Genomic DNA, 6,090 nt, shown 5'->3' on the forward strand with positions numbered 1-6,090 from the left:
TGTAAAATTAAAGGTTTAACCTGGTAATTGGTTCGGTGTAAAAGATACGATGACGAACACTGCGAAACGGCCGGATGGCCGAGCGGTGAAGGTGACAGCCTACAGCTTTGGGGACCCAGGATCGAATCCGGACAGGGCCAAATAATCCCCAGGAATTTTTCGGGAAGTGGTCCGTTCGAATATGCCGGGCCCCGTCCATCACCATCCAGTCGTCCCATTGTGGGTCTGGTCGAACCCATAATGGGCTTGCAAAAAGAGGCCCTTTTAGTACCCACGGAGCGGAAAGAGTTTTAAAAAAAAAAGACTGAGATCGGGGCAAAGACGGATCGCTGCTTAACCAGGTACCTGCATTGTATAAACCGTTGTTCTTTTATGTCAATATAGGTCTAAGTCTACGATATCCGCCGAACATTTCTCGGCTGATTTGGGAACCTTTGGAAGACATGGAACCTTCAAAGAGAAGCGAGCCACGTATAGTCTCTTCGTTTGGATAATTCCGCCAGTCGAAAATCGTAAACTTTTCGTTGTAGGTCATTTTGGGAGAGTCTCGACAGAAAAGGCCAAAAATTTAAGTGATTTGATATAACGGCAACGTAAAAACGACTTCCAAATTCTTTGTGGATTATAACACCGGATATCGATCGTTCTAATTTAAAAATACATTTAATAAAATAAACTTGGATTTTCTCAATTGTGTCCAAATAATTTATACCCGCAAATAGGCAACAGATAACAGTATATCCGGCCCACGATAGAATCAAATAACGAAAGAGTTTTTAATGAAGGACGATTTTCACTTTTAGTGAAGATTTTTAATTTTTTGGATAGTCCGAGATCTTGTATAAAAAATGGTTACAATGACGAGTAAACTTTTTGACGAAAGAAAATGTAATGCCTAAATACTAACGGTAGAAAATATCGGTAACTTCCGGTTATGGATAAAGAATTTGTCTGAAGACCTCAAACGATTACCCCGACGGAAAATCATAATTTTAATCTTAGTGCCACGATAAACGAGTAATTCCCATTGCAATCATCAAAAAGTCACCGAGATTTGGAGTCGGATTTTAAAGCAGACTCCAACTCGGCAAAAATTATATCGTCGGCACGTAGCGAACTATGGAAAGAAATATCTTTTGTGCAAACACCGGGATACGTATCAGAAAAACAGTCGACCGAATCATTTATATAAGGCCATGGTTCTTAATTAACCGGTGTTCCGCAAACCTTCCTCTAGTGCTCCACGAAAGAAAAGATTTTAAAGTTTTCATTCAAATGTATTCCCATTTCTATATTCGTAGATAATTTCATGTTTCTATTTTATTCAATATATTAAAGTTTATTAGTTTATTGCTTCATTGTTTCCCGAGAACAGTAAACATGGAATTGCTTATTAATTTTTGAATGTATTGATGCTAATGCTCCGTGTAATAAAAAGTATATGAATGGTGTTCCGCGACTTCAGAAAGGTTGATTACCATTGATATAAGGCAGTGTTTTTTCAACCGCGGTTCCACGGCGCCACGATTGGGGTGTCGCAAAGTTTTAGGACCTTCAGGCATTTTCTTGGATATTTACTTAAGTGTAGTTCAAGATAATTCATTGGCAGTATTTCGACAAAATTCAATGGACTTAAATTTTGATTTTAAACACGTAGAAACACTATTTTTGCATCAAAATGCTACTTCAAACTGTCAATTTAAAAGATTTTTTCCGGGGGGGAGTCCCCTCCCCGGACCCCACCCCAGCATTGTGCATAATATTCGTTTTTGCAAAAAATTCATCTGCCCCCCATTAGCCTCCACTTATTCAGATTCTAGATCCGCCGCTAGTCAAGGGTGCCATGAGTTTTTATTTTTCAATCGGGTGCCACTTAATGAAAAAGGTTGAAAAACACTGATATAAGGACTCGAGATCCTCGAGATAAACCTTTTTAAAAACTGATAAAACAACCATTATTAAAAGAATCTTCAATATAAAGTATTACCAGAGAAGAATAAACTAAGAATTGTAACAAAGCAAGGGCTGTTTTAACATACAAAGGTTTCCTTCGAAGCTAGCTATGACCTGTCGATCAATAGGAGCCACGTATAACTTCCGTTGCGTCCAATTTAGAACTAATTCTATAATACAATCTAAAATATAACTTATTATGTCCTGCCCCTCTATCAGAAACAAAAGCATCTCGAAAATAAAAAATTAACTTTTTTTCCTGCATCCACAAATTAAATCGTTTCGTCAAAATCATTGAAAATAGCTTCCCGATTATATTTAGCTATAAATAAAACTACATAAATATACCTGTAATAATGTTACAAAAGATATATTACAACGAGTGAGGGCCGGATTTATATGCGTTTAAAAATTGCAGTTTATGAATAATTTAAACAATTCGGAATAGTTATCGGATCAATTTAATAACTAATTATTTTAGAAACAATTAAAAGTATTTTGGTGGAGATGAAAAAAGTTCCTCAGTCAATATTTTTATATAAACATTTTTTCTCGTACGGTCGACGTCGTCGGACGTTTTTATAAATAACCAGATGTCAATTAACCGCGTTTATATAGCCTAGATTTTTTTTATCTGATGGTATGACGTCACAATCGTACGATTATATTCACGCCGTTTAATAGTCTTTGGTCATTCTTAAAACGAAATAACGAAAAATGTCACCCTTATATTTTTCGGTTACGCTTTAAATTGGTTGGGAAGGATAACCCTTGACGATTATATAAGTTGATCACTTTATAGAAATCGATGGATGATTTTCGTCACCGTTCTTTGCCGAATGTGTGGATTTTTAGAACGATTCTCGCAATTATTAACGACAAAACAAACGATTTAATAAATTAATCGGAGGCGGAACCGAGAATTTCGAATTAATTTCGATGGTTCCGACGTACGGGGTTAAACCGGTCGAACCGGAAGTAAACGACTCGATGAATTTATTTTTTTTTTTTTTTTACTTTCGTCGATACGACTTGAGGATGAAATAACGAATAACGGATCGAATTAAACTTCATTTAATTTCTAACACCACTATAAATTAAACCGATCGCGTTTGATATTCCGGAGAGTATTAACCCCTTCCACCTAGGAAGTAAAATACGTAAGCATTTCAAACTACAAATTTTAGCGTGTATTACTGGAGCATTTAACAGGCGTGGTGCACATTTCGGATATTTTTGCGTGGATACGTACACGCATAGTTTCGAATTAAACACGAGCAAAACAATTACGCGTAGAATACAATCGAATGGCGTAAGCATATTTTTATCGTCGTAATAATTTCAATAGGACAATTAAAAGACAATTCGATAATAGCCTACTTTATGTTGTCGATACGATACAAAGGCTACTTTTTGTATTGTAAATACGCAATCGTCGTGTTTGTGTGTTATTTATACCATTAACATTTATTAAGTAACTTATGTAAAAGTAATTGTTTACAGCATTTTATATATATATATATACAGGTATCTTGTATAATGTACAGTACGTACGATGCCATTTATAGTCTGCGGGCGTCATTGGGATGGATTAAAGTACTATAATTCTTTTCTTCGTATTTTTAAAGTTATTCGTTTTTCGATGTTTTCCTCCATTCTTTCTTGTTTTATTTTCTTTTTATCAGAACGAATGCTCGACAATCTTATTTTCTATCAAACATTTTCCTCTGTTTAAATTAATACCAAACGCTTTTTGAAGTATGCCATTTTCTTGTATTCCCGAGGCTGTCCCCTCCGGGTCACCAAACTACGGACCGCGAGATCAGTTCGTCCGGCTAGCCGCCGCACTGTACCACGAATGAGTTAAAATATAATTATTCATATGAAAATATCATAATTGTAGATGAACTTGCACTTATTTTAATTTTTTCTACATAGTAAGTAAAAGTGCCAAAATTGGTCTAATCTGATTTTTGCATTTGACAGTAATATAAATTTTAGGAAAATCAGTGAAATGAAAAATTCGACGGCTTTCTGCGATTTTGGATATCAGAGCGCTTTTTTGTATGAGTACCTGCAATGAACTTTCTAAGAAAAGTGATTATCAGCTTGCTGCAGCCATCGTGTTTGTGTATTGATAAATAAATATATTGGTTTTCTTTATTTTTGTGTATTCAGTACACTATATTGAACAAAATGGTTATGCGGCCCGCGCTCGTCATTCTCTCAGTTATCTGGCCCGCTGTGAAAAAAGCTTGGTGACTCCTGGATTAGACGATCCGGCGACTTCTTGCTTTACAGCCAACATTTACAGAAGTTAATAGATTAAACTCGATCCTAACAACACGGTCGAATGCAAGTCACACGTTTAAAGCCATCGACATATACTGTACGTTGTCCGGGGTTTGAAGTCATGAATTGTACATACACAAATGACAGAATATTTTAAAAGAGAATGTAAAGAAAATTGATCGAATGAATAATCGGATCCCTTAATAAAGTTATTTGATATCGACGATTGTAAATTCTATTTTTCAAAGTTTCGGATAGAAGTAAGGTGTTACTTATTTTTGTTGGGCAATGGATAACGTTCACCGAGCTAGAATATACTACATAGAGTGACTGAAGCCACTCCATGTGAGAGAAATTGATACATCCGCCATTTTCCTTTTAGTCAAAGGAGCGTGACATTTTTGTTGTGTAAAGGCAACGAGCTAAAACATTCCAACTCGTTTTGTTAGTGATAGTACCCGTCGTTGCCACCAAGAGCGCCGTAACCACGGTCATAGCCACTCAATGTAGTATATTCTAGCTCGTCGTAAAAGACTGGTGACCAAAAACAAGAAAATACACGAATTCCGGCGCGAATGTGTGGACGCGCCTTATACGGGTTGTTCCAAAAGTTACTGTGCTATAATGTAATTTTCTTTTTTGTTTTCAGTTATTTTTTAGATTTACGCAATTTTTTGTATACAGCTGTCGCGGTCAAATCTCGCGGTACGGATACTTTCCCACAATACGATCATAGTTTAAGCAACAAGTAGTTTCACGTGATTGTAACAGTCTGTCCCCTAAGTTAATCTGCCATTTTCGATGCCGGGATCATGTGATATGTTATGCAAATATCTTGCTCCTCTGTTTTTGCGTACACACGTCTTTTATAGTTTGAAATATATATAAGCAGAGATTTAAAATCAACAAAAAAGCAAATTAAAAATATTAAAAACATCCAACACCTCTGATGCATTTCTGAGGGAATCCATTTGGCTGCCATTAATTTGCAGCCACATTTTCTAGAATTTACGAACACAGTTTTTATATAAGTCATTTTGTACAATAGTTATCCCACAAAAATTTTGAAGATTTTAAGCCTCTGTTAATAAATTGTCTGATCAAGGTGAAACTACTTGTCACTTATACTATGATACGATAAAGCGTGTCCAGACTCATCTTTGTGGCCGTGGATGACGTGTCGTAGATGTTAAGCAGTAATTTTCGGTACAACCCTTAGTACATCTTATTACGTGTTTAAAAAACGAAATAAGGCCCCGTAGTCCACACAGTGTATAAAAATATTACAAAATTAACCAAATTAAATAAGTCGTCTGGTCAAATATATGTTAAAATTGTCTACAAATTAAGCTATTAATTTACAAATTAATTTAAAAAAAATTGCAGACGTATAAATGCCCACTGTCCGTCCGTCGAGAACGGAGTTAGATAGATGAAAGACGAGACCAGATATGGAAAGCTTAAGAGATAGGAGGTCCCGATTAATTCTTCGATGCAAATCGGAAATTACATTATTTCAGTTTAAAAATTTTTTCCTGAAAGCAGTTAATAGATGACCAGCACGACTCTGTTGTTAAAGGAAAAGTATAATGTACGGGGGTAAGCCACTACTAATTTGAAGGTGGAGAGCGTATATTTTAAATTAAATAAATTAAAATTATTCGTGTTTAGATTCTCACGATCGGTGAACGTTTTTCACTCGATAACGAACGATGGTCTAGTATGAACGATTTTACACTTTCGGCAGAGCTCGCAAGTGGCAATTTGTTTGGTTATTATATATATATATATATATTGTAAGTTAATATAAACGGAGAATTACACTGTAATTAACAGAAATAGACC

The sequence above is a fragment of the Centruroides vittatus genome, unplaced genomic scaffold, assembly GCF_030686945.1.
Source record: "Centruroides vittatus isolate TY-2023 unplaced genomic scaffold, ASM3068694v2 contig_990, whole genome shotgun sequence".
Taxonomy (NCBI): domain Eukaryota; kingdom Metazoa; phylum Arthropoda; class Arachnida; order Scorpiones; family Buthidae; genus Centruroides; species Centruroides vittatus.